At 43.5% G+C, this 20767-nt stretch overlaps 1 non-coding gene across 1 annotated transcript; it reads left to right on the top strand.

Annotated features, from left to right (window-relative positions):
- Positions 1-19678: 19678 nt before the first annotated feature.
- LOC121585248 lies at positions 19679-19733 on the top strand. The gene has a single exon (XR_006003827.1). It is a non-coding gene; the product is annotated as a U7 small nuclear RNA (small nuclear RNA).
- Positions 19734-20767: the final 1034 nt, after the last annotated feature.

Genomic DNA, 20767 nt, shown 5'->3' on the forward strand with positions numbered 1-20767 from the left:
CATAGGTACATGTCAACTATGACAGACAAATTGAGAAAAAAAATCCAGAAAATCACATTTTAGGATTTTTAATGAATTTATTTGCAAATTATGGTGGAAAATAACAAGCAATATTTCTGGATCTCACAGACCTGTAACTTCTTCTTTAAGAGGCTCCTCTGTCCTCCACTCGTTACCTGTATTAATGGCACCTGTTTGAACTTGTTATCAGTATAAAAGACACCTGTCCACAACCTCAAACAGTCACACTCCAAACTCCACTATGGCCAAGACCAATGAGCTGTCAAAGGACACCAGAAACAAAATTGTAGACCTGCACCAGGCTGGGAAGACTGAATCTGCAATAGGTAAGCAGCTTGGTTTGAAGAAATCAACTGTGGGAGCAATTATTAGGAAATGGAAGACACACAAGACCACTGATAATCTTCCTCGATCTAGGGCTCCACGCAAGATCTCACCCCGTGGGGTCAAAATGATCACAAGAACGGTGAGCAAAAATCCCAGAACCACACGGGGGGACCTAGTGAATGACCTGCAGAGAGCTGGGACCAAAGTACCAAAGCCTACCATCAGTAACACACTACGCCGCCAGGGACTCAAATCCTGCAGTGCCAGACGTGTCCCCCTGCTTAAGCCAGTACATGTCCAGGCCCGTCTGAAGTTTGCTAGAGTGCATTTGGATGATCCAGAAGAGGATTGGGAGAATGTCATATGGTCAGATGAAACCAAAATAGAACTTTTTGGTAAAAACTAAACTCGTCATGTTTGGAGGACAAAGAATGCTGAGTTGCATCCAAAGAACACCATACCTACTGTGAAGCATGGGGGTGGAAACATCATGCTTTGGGGCTGTTTTCCTGCAAAGGGACCAGGACGACTGATCCGTGTAAAGGAAAGAATGAATGGGGCCATGTATTGTGAGATTTTGAGTGAAAACCTCCTTCCATCAGCAAGGGCATTGAAGATGAAACGTGGCTGGGTCTTTCAGCATGACAATGATCCCAAACACACCGCCCGGGCAACGAAGGAGTGGCTTCATAAGAAGCATTTCAAGGTCCTGGAGTGGCCTAGCCAGTCTCCAGATCTCAACCCCATAGAAAATCTTTGGAGGGAGTTGAAAGTCTGTGTTGCCCAGCGACAGCCCCATAACATCACTGCTCTAGAGGAGATCTGCATGGAGGAATGGGCCAAAATACCAGCAACAGTGTGTGAAAACATTGTGAAGACTTACAGAAATGTTTGACCTGTGTTATTGCCAACAAAGGGTATATAACAAAGTATTGAGAAACTTTTGTTATTGACCAAATACTTATTTTCCACCATAATTTGCACATAAATTCATTAAAAATCCTACAATGTGATTTTCTGGATTTTTTTTTCTCAATTTGTCTGTCATAGTTGACGTGTACCTATGATGAACATTACAGGCCTCTCTCATCTTTTTAAGTGGGAGAACTTGCACAATTGGTGGCTGACTAAATACTTTTTTCCCCCACTGTATATAGTTTTTTTAAATGAAACTCTTCAATTGGGCATTATAGATATGAGTCATATCTAGTGCTGCAGCTGGAACATCCATGCCATCTCATCACCTCCAATAACTCAGGATGAAACCAGGAGTGACATGCATTACATTTACATTTTAGCAGACGCTCTTATCCAGAGCGACTTACAGTTAGTGAGTGCATACATTATTGTTAGAGTATTTATTTATTTTTTCATACCCCCCTTTGGGAATCGAACCCACAACCCTTGCGTTGCAAACACAATGCTCTACCAACTGAGCTACATCCCTGCCGGCCATTCCCTCCCCTACCCTGGACGACGCTGGGCCAATTGTGCGCCGCCCCATAGGTCTCCCGGTCGCGGCTGGCTACGACAGAGCCTGGATTACTCATTACTGATTACTGATGACAAACACTCAGCTCTGCTCAGCTCAGCCTATCTGTTTTAGGACAGTGTTATGACGAGTTTCTCTGGTATCAAGTAATTCATGATGCAAGAAGTTATTTAACACTTAGATGGAGAGGTGATGCAAAGTATTTAATTGATGGCAGGTGCTTTGCCTCTTGTCATCCGAACACTGGACAAAGGAAATCTCTCAGTTTATATACTTCATGTTACACGTTTCTTCAACAACATCTGGTAACCATCAGTGGGCAGTCCCCACTCTGATGTTATTACCTTGTACCCCAAGTCAGTATATTCCATCTATCAATCATTCTAAGATAAACCCCAGTAAGCTCCCTCAACATAATGGAATCCTTGGCATTCAGACTCTGTGGCACCAAGAGTTACCTATCTAAGAGATTTAACTTTGTTCCCACAACACCATGACAAGACGTTATATCAGACAGCAATGGGCAGGAGACTGTGACACACTACAGGGTCAATCAGTCAGAGGACAGAGAGGTGAGCTGGGGAGGACAGTGCATGAAGGGCAGGCAACTTTATAATACTCTTACATGATCCAGCATTTTAATTAATAATAAATAATAATATGCCATTTAGCAGACGTTTTTATCCAAAGCGACTTACAGTCATGCAGGCATACATTTTTGTGTATGGGTGGTCCCGGGAATCGAACCCACTACCCTGGCATTACAAGCGCCGTGCTCTACCAGCTGAGCTACAGAGGACCACAATTACATTTAGATACAACAGGAACCTTATCATCTTAATGCAACTGAAGTTGAAACTTTTACATTTGGCATGCACTACGTACAGTGCCTTCGGAAAGTATTTAGTCCCCTTGACTTTTTTCACATTTTGTTACGTTACAGCCTTATTCTAAAATGGATTAAATAAATAAACAATCCTCTGCATTCCACACACACTACCCCATAATGACAAAGTGAAAACGGGTAAAAAAAATTTTTTTTAAATGTATTTAAAATAAAACAGGAAGTACCTTATTTACCTAAGTATTCAGACCCTTTTCTATAAGACTAGAAATTAAGCTCAGGTGCATCCTGTTTCCATTAATCATCCTTGAGATGTTTCTACAACTTGATTGGTGTCCACCTGTGGGAATTGTCCGTAGAGCTCCGAGACGGATTGTGTCGAGGCACAGATCTGGGGAAGGGTACAAAAATTATTCTGCAGCATAGAAGGTCCCCAAGAACAGTGGCCTCCATCATTCTTAAATGGAAGAAGTTTTGAACCACCAAGACTCTTCCTAGTGCTGGCCGCCTGGCCAAACTGAGCAATCGGGGGAGAAGGGCCTTGGTCAGGGAGGTGACCAAGAACAGCATTATGCTGTGGGGATGTTTTTCAGTGGCAGGGACTGGGAGACTAGTCAGGATCGAGGCAAAGATGAATGGAGCCTGAAGTACAGAGAGATCCTTGATGAAAACCTGCTCCAGAGAGCTCAAGACCCCAGACTGGGGCGAAGGTTCACCTTCCAACAGCACAACAACCCTAAGCACACAGCCAAGACAACGCAGGAGTGGCTTCGGGACAAGTCTCTGAATGTCCTTGAGTGGCCCAGCCAGAGTCCGGACTTGAATCCAATCAAACATCTCTGGAGAGACCTGAAAATAGCTGAGCATCCAACCTGACAGTGCTTGAGAGGATCTGCAGAGAGGAATGGGTGAAACTCCCCAAATACAGGTGTGCCAAGCTTGTAGCGTCCTAACCAAGAAGACTCGAGGCTGAAATCGCTGCCAAAGGTGCTTCAACAAAGTACTGAGTAAAGGGTCTGAATACATATATAAATGTTTTTTCTTTGTCATTATGGGGTATTGTGTGTAGATTAATGAGGGGATAAAAAAAAAATGTTTGAATAAGGCTGTAACGTAACAACATTTGGAAAAAGTCAAGGGGTCTGAATACTTTCCGAATGCACTGTATGTATTGATGATTATTGATAAACAACTATACTTGTTTTAAAAATTCTGGACCAAAACATGAATACACAGATCAGAGAGGATCTGTCTGTGAATCTAAAGTTGCACTAATAGTAAGTAGAGATCTGGCATTTGTTATGCACTGCTTAGGTCACAACACTGTCCTATAAGCCTGTTAACAAGAAGCTTAAACCCAGATAGATGATTATCCAGCAGAGGATAGTGCCTCTTCAGCAGAGGAGAGATGCTGATAACCCTCATGTCAGTTATTTCTATACTGAAAGAGTTGATGATAACACCATTGTGTTGACAACTCCATTGTGTCCTCCTCCCAGAGTGCAAAGAACCTTGGCGTGACCCTGGACAACACCCTGTTGTTCTCCGCTAACATCAAAGCGGTGACCCGATCCTGCAGGTTCATGCTCTACAACATTCGCAGAGTACGACCCTACCTCACACAGAAAGCGGCACAGGTCCTAATCCATGCACTTGTCATCTCCCGTCTGGATTTCTGCAACTCGCTGTTGGCTGGGCTCCCTGCCTGTACCATTAAACCCCTAGAACTTATCCAGAATGCTGCAGCCCGTCTGGTGTTCAACCTTCCCAAGTTCTCTCATGTCACCCCGCTCCTCCGCACACTCCACTGGCTTCCAGTTGAGGCTTGCATCTACTACAAGACCATGGTGCTTGCCTACGGAGCTGTGAGGGGAACGGCACCTCCTTACCTTCAGGCTCTGATCAGACCCTACACCCAAACGAGGGCACTACGTTCATCCACCTCTGGCCTGCTAGCCCCCCTACCTCTACGGAAGCACAGTCCCGCTCAGCCCAGTCAAAGCTATTTGCTGCTCTGGCACCCCAATGGTGGAACAAGCTCCCCCACGACACCAGGACAGCGGAGTCACTGACCACCTTCCGGAGACACTTGAAACACTACCTCTTTAAGGAATACCTGGAATAGTATAAAAGTAATCCTTCTACCCCTCCATCCCCCAACCCCCATAAAAAAAAAGTGGTTGTCCCACTGGCTATCATAAGTTGAATGCACCAATTTGTAAGTCGCTCTGGATAAGCGCGTCTGCTAAATGATGTAAATGTAAATAACACACTTTACTGTTGTTTAGGTGAGAAATGACCTCATTGAAATATTAGATAGTGTTAGATGATATTAGATAATATTAGATACAGTGGCTGCATCCCAAATGGCACCCTATTCCCTATACTGTACAGTGCACTACTACTAGCCCTATGGGTCCTGGTCAAAAGTAGTGCACTATAGGAAGTTGGGTGCCATTTGGGATGCCAGTGAAACGGCCACTGCAACCATACTGACTGGTTCACGAATCTATGGAATATTTAAACCCACACATTAACCAATATCACACAGAGTCAAAGACAAAATGAGGGCACATTGTCCAAATCACTGACTGAGCAGCACTGGAACAAATTATTGCACAATGCACAGGAGCTGCATCTCTTTGCAAAGCCATGTAATATAAGAAGACTGAGCATTTTAAATGTCCTCCAAATCTAATTGGGCCTCGTCTTAATCCATTGGCATGTTATTGTTGGACAATAAACAACTGAAAAATGGGCAATTACTTCAAATCGCTGCAGGACATGGTAATAGTTATTGGCACACAAGGTTCTCACTCTGTACAGCCAATCCCAATTGCAATAGAATACAATTTGTGGTCTGTGCCCCATTTACAAATCGGGTAATAAATCGGGATATAAATGTATGATTAAGTGTGTCAATAAATAGGTGGACGCTAAACATGGAGGGGTTGGTGACATGAGGGAAGGATTCCTCCAGACTCTGTCTGACTCTGTACACTTCAGGGCAAATACATACAATACATTTTTTGTGTCACACACCAGATAGTCCTGAGTTGTTTTTAACATGATTTAAAGGATGCTGTTTTGCCAGGCAGACCAAACCTCCTGCAATACATTTCAGTGACTAATGGCAACATAATTAAATAAAGCTGGTTTTTCATTTGATTAGAGAACCATTTTATTGGAACTTCTTCTAGATTTCAGACAGCCAATCAAGATTTTTGTATTGGGACTGACAAAATAAAAACTCAGTAGCCAGAGGCAGGGTTGTTTCCCCCTATGGGAATAATATTAAACTATTGGCTAAGGTCGTTGATTTCAGTTATTGATAGGGATCAGACCAAGTTAAGTGCACAGATTAGGAACTGTAGCATTGATTCTACTCAGTGGGGGACCAAGATAGTCCGGGAAGGTGACAGGGAGGAGGACGGGCTGGGTGGACAGAGAGGATCAAGGCACGTCCATGCCTACCTGGGAAGGTGCAGGAGCGCTCCTCGGCCTGTCGCTTCCTCCTCTGGTTCTCCTTCTGGGACAGGTGTTCCAGGGGTGGTCCGACTCTCCGCAGTACGAGCAGAGATCCTGTTGACGGCGGCGTTGACGTTCCTCTGGGGGAAGGTGCGTCGTGCCCCCCTCCATGGGCTCAGTCTCGCTGGAGGTTCCTGGGGGGGGTGAATACTTTCGCAAGCCACTGTAGTTCTGGGTAATTCAATGAGACAATTTTTCTCTTTAAAATGCATACCAAACAAAAACCATTGATTGAAAAGTTTAACAAACCATATAACTCTATGCACAAGGACAACCTTTAACAATTTCCACTGAACATTTTACAAAAACACATTTACAGGAATAACTGCGCACATACAACGTTTGTTAACAGAATAAAACTGAGGGATATTTTACCATAATGCTATTACCAAATCTTTGCATCTGCAGTTTTTCCAGTAAATGTATTTATTTATTTATTTACTGTGTACATTTTAAAGTGAAGAATCGGAGTCTCAGCTTAATTCTGTTACCATGGAATTGCACTTCTGCATCTACACAGTACTGTGCTAAAACGGTACGATCCTGTATGAGTGGGTGGTTCAGGGAATTTAAGTTAACATAATATCATAAGACATAATAAAGGAAAGCATTCATGACCGTGGTCCTTATTTCTTTGTAGTAATAATTTAATTTAAGTTAGGGTTGTGTAATGGAGTTAAGAACATGCCATATTGTGCAGCCCTAGTTTGAGTATTCCACTATTTAAAAACTAATTACAGAGAATTAAAGCACCATTAACAAAAATTAAAGCAACAACCATAGCAAAGTACTGTACAGTAATTCAATTTTGGCAGTTTCGAAAAACTCCATTAACACAGTCAGTGACATCTGAATTATGTGTCCTTTTAGACAAAATTAAAAACAAACAAGCAAGGCTCTTTTTAAATGTAACAACCACTTATAACGTAATGCACCAAGCATTGTTTTTTTCTCCCCATCTCAAGTACTTAAATGTTTTTTATCCAACCAAATAGAGACTGGGAGTGGTGGAATTGAATGCATAATGAAAAGCTCAGCTCAGGTTTCCTTGATAGCTGTGGAACAAATCCCCCTGCTGGGCTTGCTAATTAGTTTAACTTGAGTGCGCAGCCATTTTCTTCCCCATTCACATATTAATTTCATGCAAATGGATATTCGCAGTGGAGCCCGGGCAAAAAACAACATGTTCCCTGCAATTCCAATTTGCCGTTATCACATGAAAACATTGTGACATTGTTTATCTGCTGTCCACACCGTTGCCTGGTGATCTGTAGTTACAGAGACTGTGTTAGCTAGAACAAGGCTATGGGTACACCCCTGGCAGTGAGGTTACCTTTCCAGAAAAGAGACAGATAGAGACTCTCCGACGACAGAGAGTGAGTGGTACCTTGGCAAGATCTGCTCTGCTCTCCATATGTTCAAGCCTGGCCTGGCTAGCCCCACATAGGCCCACTAATCAGTTAGCGATTTACACTACTTAAGAGTGCAGCCGTTCAATCCAAATCAATAGTGTTTTTATTGTTGGTCCTATATGGCCCCTACTTCTCTGTTGCTACAGCCTCAGAACAATGAGTAGATGGTTCTGGAACTGGTGGTTCTGGAACTGTAAATTAGGAAGGATCAATAACCTCACAAAGAGACATTGGATTTCTCAGAGTTCTACTGTGTTGTAGTGGTCGTTTGATTGGTGTATTTTATGGATGGGGGGCAGAGAGAGAGCCCTATTATAGCCTCACGGGAGCGTACGGTGCGGTGCAAATTCAGCCATGAAAGCCGTCTGTCCACTCAACAAGGCAAGGGGTTATGAGCAAACACCCAACAGGCGCTAGAGAAATGGATCCCCCTACAGCACAACAGCCTAACACTCACACTGTAAAAAAGCCAACTTAACCAATTGCTTATTCAGCATTATTCTGTGAGTTAGGTAGACGTCAGAAGGACAAGAAATGTAACTAATGTGTGAACGTTTGTTCACTCAACAAACTTTGCTCACAGTGAGCTAAACGTATAAAAACTTGTTGAGTCGAATTACAAATTCATATTTACCTTTGGAAGGTAACACTGTATGTTGGTTCAGCTATATATGCCCAAGGTGGTGAGGGTAGGCAACAACACATCCGCCTTGCTGACCCTCAACACGGGGGCCTCTCAGGGGTACGTGCTTAGTCCCCCCCTGAACTCCCTGTTCACACATGACTACGTGGCCGCACACGACTCCAACACCATCATTAAGTTTGCTCCAGCCACCCAAGTCATAGACTGTTCTCTCTGCTACCGCAAGGCAAGTGGTACCGATGCACCAAGTCTGGAACCAACAAGACCCTGAACAGCTTCTACCCGCAAGCCATAAGACTGCTAAATAGTTAACTAAATAGTTACACGGACTATCTACACTGCTCAAAAAAATAAAGGGAACACTTAAACAACACAATGTAACTCCAAGTCAATCACACTTCTGTGAAATTAAAAACTGTCCACTTAGGAAGCAACACTGATTGACAATACATTTCACATGCTGTTGTGCAAATGGAATAGACAACAGGTGGAAATTATAGGCAATTAGCAAGACACCCCCAATAAAGGACTGGTTTTGCAGGTGGTGACCTCAGACCACTTCTCAGTTCCTATGCTTCCTGGCTGATGTTTTGGTCACTTTTGAATGCTGGCGGTGCTTTCACTCTAGTGGTAGCATGAGACGGAGTCTACAACCCACTCAAGTGGCTCAGGTAGTGCAGCTCATCCAGGATGGCACATCAATGCGAGCTGTGGCAAGAAGGTTTGCTGTGTCTGTCAGCGTAGTGTCCAGAGCATGGAGGCGCTACCAGGAGACAGGCCAGTACATCAGGAGACGTGGAGGAGGCCGTAGGAGGGCAACAACCCAGCAGCAGGACTGCTACCTCCGCCTTTGTGCAAGGAGGAGCAGGAGGAGCACTGCCAGAGCCCTGCAAAATGACCTCCAGCAGGCCACAAATGTGCATGTGTCTGCTCAAACGGTCAGAAACAGACTCCATGAGGGTGGTATGAGGGCCCGACGTCCACAGGTGGGGGTTGTGCTTACAGCCCAACACCGTGCAGGACGTTTGGCATTTGCCAGAGAACACCAAGATTGGCAAATTCGCCACTGGCGCCCTGTGCTCTTCACAGATGAAAGCAGGTTCACACTGAGCACATGTGACAGACTCTGGAGACGCTGTGGAGAATGTTCTGCTGCCTGCAACATCCTCCAGCATGACCGGTTTGGCGGTGGGTCAGTCATGGTGTGGGGTGGCATTTCTTTGGGGGGGCCGCACAGCCCTCCATGTGCTCACCAGAGGTAGCCTGACTGCCATTAGGTACCGAGATGAGATCCTCAGACCCCTTGTGAGACCATATGCTGGTGCGGTTGGCCCTGGGTTCCTCCTAATGCAAGACAATGCTAGACCTCATGTGGCTGGAGGGTGTCAGCAGTTCCTGCAAGAGGAAGGCATTGATGCTATGGACTGGCCCGCCCGTTCCCCAGATCTGAATCCAATTGAGCACATCTGGGACATCATGTCTCACTCTATCCACCAACGCCACGTTGCACCACAGACTGTCCAGGAGTTGGCGGATGCTTTAGTCCAGATCTGGTAGGAGATCCCTCAGGAGACCATCCACCACCTCATCAGGAGCATGCCCAGGCGTTGTAGGGAGGTCATACAGGCACGTGGAGGCCACACACACTACTGAGCCTCATTTTGACTTGTTTTAAGGACATTACATCAAAGTTGGATCAGCCTGTAGTGTGGTTTTCCACTTTAATTTTGAGGGTGACTCCAAATCCAGACCTCCATGGGTTGATAAATTTGATTTCCATTGATAATTTTTGTGTGATTTTGTTGTCAGCACATTCAACTATGTAAAGAAAAAAGTATTTAATAAGATTATTTCATTCATTCAGATCTAGGATGTGTTATTTTAGTGTTCCCTTAATTTTTTTGAGCAGTGTACATTGGCCCCCTTCTCTTTTGACTCATCACAAACGCTGCTGCTACTGCTTATTATCTATCCTGTTGCCTCGTCATTTTACCCCTACCTATATGTACATATCTACCTCCATTACCACGTACCCTTGCACATGGACTCGGTACTGGTACCCTGTGTATATAGCCAAATTATCACTCATTGTGTATTTATTCCTTGCGTTATTATCTTTCTATTATGTTTATATTTTTCTCTCTGCATTGTTGGGAAGGGCCCATAAGTAAACATTTCATAGTTAGTCTACACCTGTTGTTTTCGAAGCTTGTGACAAATTACATTTGATTTGATTTTAAATGTTGAGCAATCTCACAATCCTATTACAATTGGAAGCGCTTGAGTAAATGAGGGATACAAAGTATATTGAAAGCAGGTGCTTCCACGCAGTTAATTAGGCAATTAACATCCCATCATGCTTAGGGTCATGTATAAAAATGCTGGGCAGGCCATTTTTTGGGGGCTACCATGGCTAGGGTGACAATGCCCCCATCCACAGGGCATGAGTGGTCACTGAATGGTTTGATGAGCATGAAAATGTTGTAAACCATATGGCATGTCAGTCTCAGTCACCAGAGCTCAACCCAATTGAACACTTATGGGAGATTCTGGAGGGGTGCCTGAGTGTTTTCCACCGCTATCAACAAAACAACAGATTATGGAATTTTTCATGGAAGAATGGTGTCGCATCCCTCCAATAGAGTTCCAAACATTTGTAGAATCTATGCCAAGATGCACTGCAGCAGTTCTGGCTCGTGGTGGCCCAACGCCTTATTAAGACACTTTATGTTAGTGTTTCCTTTATTTTGGCAGTTACCTGAATGTTCACTCAACCTAAAATTCTAAGTTGAGTGAACATACAATTTAACTTAAAAATGTATGTTGGTTCAGCTATATGCCTAAATGTTGCGCAAACTCACAATCCTATTGCAACTGGTTGCCTTTCTTTTAACAGTGCAGGAAAACAACAATGACTGCATCCCAAATGGCACCCTATTCCCTAAATAGTGACAAGGCCCAAAGGGCTCTGGTCAAAAGTAGTGCACTATAGAGGAAATAGGGTGCCATTTGGGATGAGCTCAACATCCATGGAAGCCTATTGATTTCCAACAATGACGACAACAACATAAACTTAGGCTCTGAGTGGTCCCCTAAGGCACAGGCACTCACAGCAGCCGCCACTGTGTTTGTTTCTCTGGGATAATATGCATTGTATAATGACTATAGTCATTGGCACATGAGACCCTTTGCTGCAGAACAGATGTGCTGCTTCCTTACAGCAGTGTCTCTCAGGTGCGCCTCTCTCTCTCTCTCTCTCTCTCTCTCTCTCTCTCTCTCTCTCTCTCTCTCTCTCTCTCTCTCTCTCTCTCTCTCTCTCTCTCTCTCTCTCTCTCTCTCTCTCTCTCTCTCTCTCTCTCTCTCAATTTATAGCGCTATTATAGCAGACTATAACCACAGTTTTACTGCATTAATTTATAGTAATCGTAAAAGATGTATCACCTTTTCTAAAATAATGGGTCTTACAAGGTACACGTTAGGCATACCTTCTAGAACAACAATCATTGCCACTGATGCAATCGTTCGGTCGAATTAGGGATTATATTTGATGATTTTCCAACAGAACAGAGGCTGTAGGCTCCCACAGATATTTAAAGGGATGGTCGTTATGGAAGAGAGCCCATTTGGTCTCTGGGCCTCAAGGTGACATTGAGCATCCACAATAATGCAATGGTGGCATGCTACTAAACACATTTTTATGTATCCTTAATTTATCCAGGTGAGTTCCATTAAGATATTAATCTATTTTCAATGCAGCTCTCTGACCAAGAGGTAGCAGCATAAACACCAACAGCATTTAAAAACAGTAGCATTTAAAAACAGTACGACCATTGTGTTCTTCAGGGTGACCCTCACAATGACTACAATTATATAATTAATTGGACAGTAAATGGAGATCTGAAGCTTCACAACCACTACTCTCACAGCATGCAGTGGTTCCTCTCCTCCACTACAAAGACAGAAGCATCATTTATTTAACTTATCATCACCTCCTATCACAGTTAGTTCACAGTAGGAGCCTTCACAGATGAGCATATGAAGCCCATCAACAGTTCTATTGGAGCGCTCTCTCTTTCACTCTTTTTATGTCCCTCTTTCTTTGTGTGGCTCCCTCCTGTCTTTCTTTATCTCTCTCAGTCCCCCTTTCTCTATTTTCTGTCATTCCTTTTGCTCTGTCCCCTCTCTTCTACTCTCACTGTATCACTATCTTTCTCCCCCTACTCTATCGCTTGACCCTTTTTCACTATCTCTTTTGTCTCTTGCCCCTCTCACCTCCCTCTCCCAGTCAGATATATTATATTGAGGTTGGAGCAGTGTTCTAGACTTCCTGACATGCCTTTGTGCGGTGGGAGGGACACTGTGAGCAGACATCACCTGTGAGTTTTATTTCTGCCTCAGTGGCTTCTGGAGTTGTTTGGACCTGAGCGTGATCACAACTCACGCACAGCAAGACCACTGAAGAGGGGCTCACCCTCTGACCCTCCACTGGCCTGGCCCTCCACTGCCCTGTCTCACCCCGCTGGGAGAGAGAGAGGGAGAGAGATGGAGAGAGAGGAGAGAGAAGGAGAGAGGGAATAAGAGAGAGAGAGAGGAGTGAGAGAGAGAGAGAGAGAGAGAGAGAGAGAGAGAGAGAGAGAGAGAGAGAGAGAGAGAGAGAGAGCATACAACATTATACAATCCATGTACATAAACTTAAAGTGTGCAGTTAAAATTGCCAAAAAATACACATATTTCTTTCCACAGAGCTGTGGGGTGAGAAAGGGATGCAGCTTGAGCCCAACCCTCTTCAACATACTGTATGTATAAATGAATTGGTGAGGGCACTAGAACAGTCTGCAGCACCCGGCCTCACCCTACTAGAATCTGAAGTCAAATGTCTACTGTTTGCTGATGATATGGTGCTTCTGTCCCCAACCAAGGAGGGCCAACAGCAGCACCTAGATATTCTGCACAGATTCTGTCAGACCTGGGCCCTGAGAGTGAATTTCAGTAAGACAAAAATGATAGTGTTCCAAAAAAGGTCCAGTTGCCAGGACCACAGATACAAATTCCATCTAGACACCGTTGCCCTAGAGCACACAAAAAATGATACCTACCTTGGCCTAAACATCAGCACTACAGGTAACTTCCACGAAGCTGTGAACGATCTGAGAGACAAGACAAAAAAGGCCTTTTACGTCTTCAAAAGGAACATACAATTCGACATCTCTATTAGGATCTGGCTAAAAATACTTGAATCAGTTATAGAACCCATTGCCCTATATGATTGTGAGGTATGGGGTCCACTCACCAACCAAGAATTCACTAAATGGGACAAACACCAAATTGAGACTCTGCATTCAGAATTCTGCAAGACCAGAATTAGGACGATACCCGCTAATTATCCAAATCCAGAAAAGAGCTGTTATATTCTACCACCACCTGAAAGGAAGCGATTCCCAAACCTTCCATAACAAAGCCATCACCTACATAGAGATTAATCTAGAGAAGAGTCCCCGCAGCAAGCTGGTCCTGAGGCTCTGTTCACAAACACAGACCCCACAGAGCCCCAGGACAGCAACGCAATTAGACCCAACCAAATCATGAGAAAACAAAAATATAATTACTTGACACATTTGAAAAAATTTACCAAAAAACAGAGCAAAGTGGAATACTATTTGGCCCTAAACAGAGTACACAGTGGTAGAATACCTGACCACTGTGACTGACCCAAAATTAAGGAAAGCTTTGACTATGTACAGACTCAGTGAGCATAGCCTTGCAACTGAGAGAGGCCACCGTAGGTAGACCTGGCTCTTGAGAGAAGACATGCTATGACACACTGCCCACAAAATGAGGTGGAAACTGACCTGCACTTCTTAACCTCCTGTCAAATGTATGACCATATTAGAGACATATTTTCCCTCAGATTACACAGACCCACAAAGAATTCAAAAACAAATCAAATTTTGATCAACTCTCATATCTATCAGGGGAAATACCACAGTGTGCTATCACAGCAGCAAGATTTGGGAGCTGTTGCCACATGAAAAGGGCAGCTAGTGAAGCACAAACACTATTGTAAATACAACCCATATTTATCTGTAGCCAATCATATAACATTTGAAATGTCTCTATTCTTTGGAAACTTTTGTGATTGTAATATTTACTGTTTCTCTGATTGTTTATTTAATCTATTTCGCTTGCTTTGGCAATGTAAACATATGTTTCCCATGCAAATAAAGTCCTTTGAATTGAATTTAATTGAGAGAGATGGAGGGGAAAAACACCAGCCAGGCCAGACACTTATTTTACTCTTCAGTGCATTCGCTGTGTGTGTCATTTCATGATACTTGTTTCCCTTATCTGAATGGAATTCTTTTGTATTCCTGTCAAAATGAAATATTCAGACCCACAAGTGCAATACTTGGAGAGTGTAGCACTGACCTAAATCACCATGAATCACAGAGGTAATCATAGAAAGTGCAGCAAATGGAAAATCAAAGGCATATCCAATCAATATGTACACTAGAACATTATTTTTCTCAAAATATTTCCCTTTAAAGCAAACAATTCATGCTTGTTCATAGTATCTTTGCCTTTGACTCAATTACCACCCCACACATTAATGATCTATCATTTTCCATTGGTGGTATAAAAGCCTTATACGGTCTGTTTTGGAAACAATTTGTTCTTTTTGACAGAACAATGACTGACATGTATTTCACACATTATGCTACATTCTCCAAGGGCCATGTTAACACCAGAGGCATATGGATGGTGTGAATTGGTAAGTCATATCTGTTGTGAGACTAAGGTGACAGAGACACTTTGGACATGGACAATCATTTAATTCTCAACAGGGAGGGGTCTGGCAGTGAATGCACGCAAACACATGAATGCAGTAACACGACCGCACGCGTACACACACGTACATACACACATACTTCTCTACATCCCCTCCAAATGAAAGACAACAGGCCTGACATGTAGGGACAGTCTTGACAAATACAATGGGGCCCCATTTAAAAAAAACTAGTGTGACAGGTCAGTCAAGGCCTCATTTCACCAAAGTAATTATCTTCTTGAAGCACAGTTCTGTCCTACGGAACATTTGCTCTTCAACGAAATGTGCCTTATTGCAAGGTGCAGGTGTGAAATAGCATTCTGTTCAGCAGTTCTGGGTGAAAAACAAATATAAATAGAAGTACAGTATAATGTGACCTATAGCAACCACTGTGTGGTATGGGATACTGACATATTGATATAGGCCTGCTGTAACATATATGGTATTACTTCATAGTGGTCATGTAGGCTATGTTTGGCTTGCATTCATCGGACCCAGGGTTCATGCTAGTACAGTACAGCACTACTGAAGAGTTCCATTGTTATAGTGTTTCATTTTCCCCAGCAACTGCATAGCATCTTTGCGCTTCTAAAGGTCATAAAATGCATGATGATATTTTAAAAAATGTAGACCATGGATTTTTAAATAGCACCATGGCTTGTAAAAATACAAATAAAAATGTGTGTAACAGTGGACTGGGAAGTAGGCCAGGTGGCCAGGGACAGGCAGGGGATGGCACAGTACAGCTCGGCACAGCACATGGGGAAGGTAATCTGTTAAATCCAGGCCTAGGGTAAGTCCAACATGGCACCCTATTCCCTATGTAGTGTTCTATAGGGCTATGGTCAAAAGTAGCACACTAAATAGGAAATAGGGTGTCATTTGGGACTCAGCCCTAGTCTGCACTATACCAGCAGCCACCTCTGTGACTCACCATAGATAGAACTCCCATCCCATCTCACTAACAAAGGTCTATCATAGAAGAGTTCAGTGGAGATTCCTCAGGGAGAGCAAGAATGCTGACTAAAGCTTTGTTTGCTGATGTGTAAGAGAAGAGAAGAGAAGAGAAGAGAAGAGAAGAGAAGAGAAGAGAAGAGAAGAGAAGAGAAGAGAAGAGAAGAGAAGAGAAGAGAAGAGAAGAGAAGAGAAGAGAAGAGATATTTGATTGTTTGTTTGTGTAGGATGATGTAGCCTAGCAGTGTAGCACATCTGGAAAGACTGGTGCTTTGAATGGGGTTGTTTGTGTAGTCTATACATGTGTTATGGTTGTGCGATCTGACTTCTGATGCCACAACCACATTTTTCTGCATGAGAAAACTTCTACATAAACTTCTAGTGTGAAAGAAGGCTATAACTCCACATTTTCTATTCTTTTTTTATTATGGCATAATTCCAAGTTCAAGTGGAGTGGGCTCTGGGGTTAAGGAATCATTTTCTGTAAGGGTTAGAACGGTATTTGATTTGAAATATCAAGGGTGTTCCATCTCCTAGATGTGTTCCATCTCCTTTGCCTATTACCCAGAGTGCATCAGCGTGTCATTATGCCCAGCACAAGGAGGAGAGTGGTGCCGGCCGGATCAGAGCTGCTCTGTAATGGTGTCTCGTCTGAATTCAATCACTGCAAAGCCAGAAGAGAGAGAGAGAGAGCGAGAGAGCGAGAGAGCGAGAGAGCGAGAGTGAGAGAGAAAGAGAGAGGGAGAGAGAGAGAGAGAGAAAGAGAGAGGGAGAGAGAGAGAGAGAGAGAGAGGAAAGCCCTAGCCCATCTCACCATCAGTGGACCATTACAATTATGAGTGCATCCTGCAGTTCTTTGCGCTTGCTCTGTCTCAGGTCCTGAGGTGTCACAGAGGGAATAATCGGAGGGGAGGCGTAGGGTTGTGGTGGGTGTAGAGAGAGAGAGAGGACCCTGTCCTTCCCTGTCCTTCCTTGTGCCTTTCATTGACTCACGCATCACTGAGCAATGCACCATGGGAGGGCTGTGCAGTGGCTGCTCTCAGATGCTGCTGTCAAGGGCAGGTGTCCCAGGTGTGTGTGTGGGGGGGTGGGGGGCAGTGATCTTTTACATCAGTGACGTCTGTTTATGGCACCGCAGACGGTTTAACATCTAATCAGATCACAAGGAGTATTGTGCATGAGGGGGATGTCTCGTAATTGTGTCAGGGCCCCTTTAAATTGTAGTTGAGCACAAATACCTTAATAATAATAATAATAATAATAATAATAATAATAATAATAATGACACTGTAAAGCAAAGAGAATAAAACAAACAACAACAAACAATAGAATAAAAAAATAAACAAAGCTACTTAGCTTGAAAAAATACCACAGTTTACTATAGAATACTACAGTACTTATTATATAATTCTACAGTAAACTGTAGTATACTGTAGAATACTATACTACAGTCGTGGTGAAAAGTTTTGAGAATGACACAAATATTAATTTTCACGAAGTCTGCTGCCTCAGTTTTGATGATGGCAATTTGCATATGCTCCAGAATGTCATGAAGAGTGATCAGATGAATTGCAATTAATTGCAAAGTCCCTCATTGCCATGCAAATGAACTTAATCCCCCAAAAACATTTCCACTGCATTTCAGCCCTGCCACAAAAGGACCAGCGGACATCATGTCAGTGATTCTCTCGTTAACACAGGTGAGAGTGTTGACGAGGACAAGGCTGGAGATCACTCTGTCATGCTGATTGAGTTAGAATAACAGACTGGAAGCTTTAAAAGGAGGGTGGTGCTTGTAATCATTGTTCTTCCTCTGTTAACCATGGTTACCTGCAAGGAAACATGTGCCGTCATCATTGCTTTGCACAAAAAGGGCTTCACAGGCAAGGATATTGCTGCTAGTAAGATTGCACCTAAATCAACCATTTATCGGATCATCAAGAACTTCAAGGAGAGAGGTTCAATTGTTGTGAAGAAGGCGTCAGGGCGCCCAAGAAAGTCCAGCAAGCGCCAGGACCATCTCCTAAACTTGATTCAGCTGTGGGATCGGGGCACCACCAGTGCAGAGCTTGCTCAGGAATGGCAGCAGGCAGGTGTGAGTGCATCTGCATGCACAGTGAGGCGAAGACTTTTGGAGGATGGCCTGGTGTCAAGAAGGGCAGCAAAGAAGCCACTTCTCTCCAGGAAAAACATCAGGGACAGACTGATATTCTGCAAAAGGTACAGGGATTGGACTGCTGAGGACTGGGGTAAAGTAATTTTCTCTGATGAATCCCCTTTCTGATTGTTTGGGGCATCCAGAAAAAAGCTTGTCCGGAGAAGACATGGTGAGCGCTACCATCAGTCCTGTGTCATGCCAACAGTAAAGCATCCTGAGACCATTCATGTGTGGGGTTGCTTCTCAGCCAAGGGAGTGGGCTCACTCACATTTTTGCCTAAAAACACAGCCATGAATAAGGAATGGTACCAACACATCCTCCGAGAGCAACTTCTCTCAACCATCCAAGAACAGTTTGGTAGCGACCAATGCCTTTTCCAGCATGAAGGAGCATTTTGCCATAAGGCAAAAGTGATAACTAAGTGGCTCGGGGAACAAAACATCGAAATGTTGGGTCCATGGCCAGGAAACTCCCCAGACCTTAATCCCATTGAGAACTTGTGGTCGATCCTCAAGAGGCTGGTGGACAAACAAAAACCCACAAATTCTGACAAACTCCAAGCATTGATTATGCAAGAATGGACTGCCATCAGTCAGGATGTGGCCCAGAAGTTAATTGACAGCATACCAGGGCGGATTGCAGAGGTCTTGAAAAAGAAGGGTCAACACTGCAAATATTGACTCGTTGCATAAACGTAATATAATTGTCAATAAAAGCCTTTGACACTCATGGAATGCTTGTAATTATAATTCAGTATACCATAGTAACATCTGACAAAAATATATCATAACACTGAAGCAGCGAACTTTGTGAATACCAATACTTGTGTCATTCTCAAAACTTTTTAGTGTTTAGTACTTACCATAGAATGGTATCTGCAAAAAAACACTGTAGTAAATACTACAGTAATGTATGCAAAAACACTACAATCCACAAAAACACTACACTTTTAACTATAATAAATACTACAGTATTTGCATATACCCTGTCCAATCCCCTCCCCCATATTGCAATTTGTGCCACCCATAAGTTAGAAACCTACATGCCAAGTATAGACCATATTGTTTTCCCTACTATCTGTTCAGACCCCAGTCCAACCAACCAACCTACCTACCTACCTACCTACCTACCTACCTACCTACCTACCTTTGGAGGCTTCTGAGGGGAGGATGGCTCATATTAATGGCTGGAATGGAGTCAATGGAATGGTATCAAACATGTGGTTGATACCATTCCAGCAATTACTATGAGCCATCCTCCCCTCAGTTGCCTCCACTTTACGTTTTAGTCATTTAGCAGACGCTCTTATCCAGAGCGATTTACAGGAGCAATTAGGGTTAAGTGCCTTGCTCAAGGGCACATCGACAGATTTTTCACCTAGTCGGCTCGGGGATTAGAAACAGCGACCTTTCGGTTACTGGCACAACGCTCTTAACCACTAAGCTACCTGCCACCCCTACCTACTGGTTATGGAACATTTGCTATTTTAGTATTTCTCCAGTAGGTTTCCTCAAGGGGAAAGCCGCCACTTCTATGTCAAAGAAAACAGAACAAAAACACTGTAGTAAATATGTCCTCAAAAACATTACAGTAAATACTACAGTATAATACAGTCCGCAAAAACATTACAGTAAATACTACAGAACACTACAATCCACAAAAACACTGCATTAACTACTATAGTATATACTACAGTTATTTCACTACAGTATTTATACTATAGTTAACTGTAAACACTACAGTAAATGCACTACAGTGAAAACTACAGTAAAGTCTGCAAAAACGCTGAAGTGGATACTATAGTATTTATACCATAGTATACTATAGTATTTTTTCATGTGGGTAGAGCTGAGTGAGGGCTAAGCTGAGGAGAAAGCCAGACTGAACATGTTGGTTTTTAGTCTGTTTTTGAAGGTGGTGATGGAGTTAGAGTTTCGGGTGGCTAGGGGGAGAGAGTTCCAGAGTTTGGGGGCCAGCGGCGCTGAAAGCCCGGTTCCCCATGGTGCATAGTCTTGTTTTGGGGATGGAGCGGAGACAGCAGGAGGGGGTGTGTGTGGAGGAGGTCGGAAAGGTATGAGAGGACAAGGCCATGGAGGACCTTGTAGGTGAGGAGCAGGGTCTTGTAGGTACAGTAATGCAGAATTTGACTGGGAGCAAGTGAAGGTGGTGCAGAGTGGCGGTGATGTGTTCGCAGGGTTTTGTGCATGTTAGGAAGATGAGAAAATGTTATTGGGTCAGCCTTGGTGTATAACATTAGCAAATGAAGTGTGCAGGCTGAGCTGAGAAGCCATTGAATTCTGGTCCCTGGAGAGTGACGGAGAGACATTGCAGACTATTAGGCATTTGCATCTGTAAGCATTCATGTTCGAAGCCATTTTGCAGCAAAGGATTTAGTTAAAAGATGTCCTCGGGCAAGCTGTGTTTTGAAGTTAAGCCTATGGGAATGTTGGGAGAAACCAGTAATGCTCTCAATATCCAATTTCAGAAAACAACAAACAGAGCTTGCTTAAAATGTCTGGCAGAGAGAGAGAGAGAGAGAGAGAGAGAGAGAGAGAGAGAGA

Source organism: Coregonus clupeaformis, chromosome 16 (genome assembly GCF_020615455.1).
Source record: "Coregonus clupeaformis isolate EN_2021a chromosome 16, ASM2061545v1, whole genome shotgun sequence".
Taxonomy (NCBI): domain Eukaryota; kingdom Metazoa; phylum Chordata; class Actinopteri; order Salmoniformes; family Salmonidae; genus Coregonus; species Coregonus clupeaformis.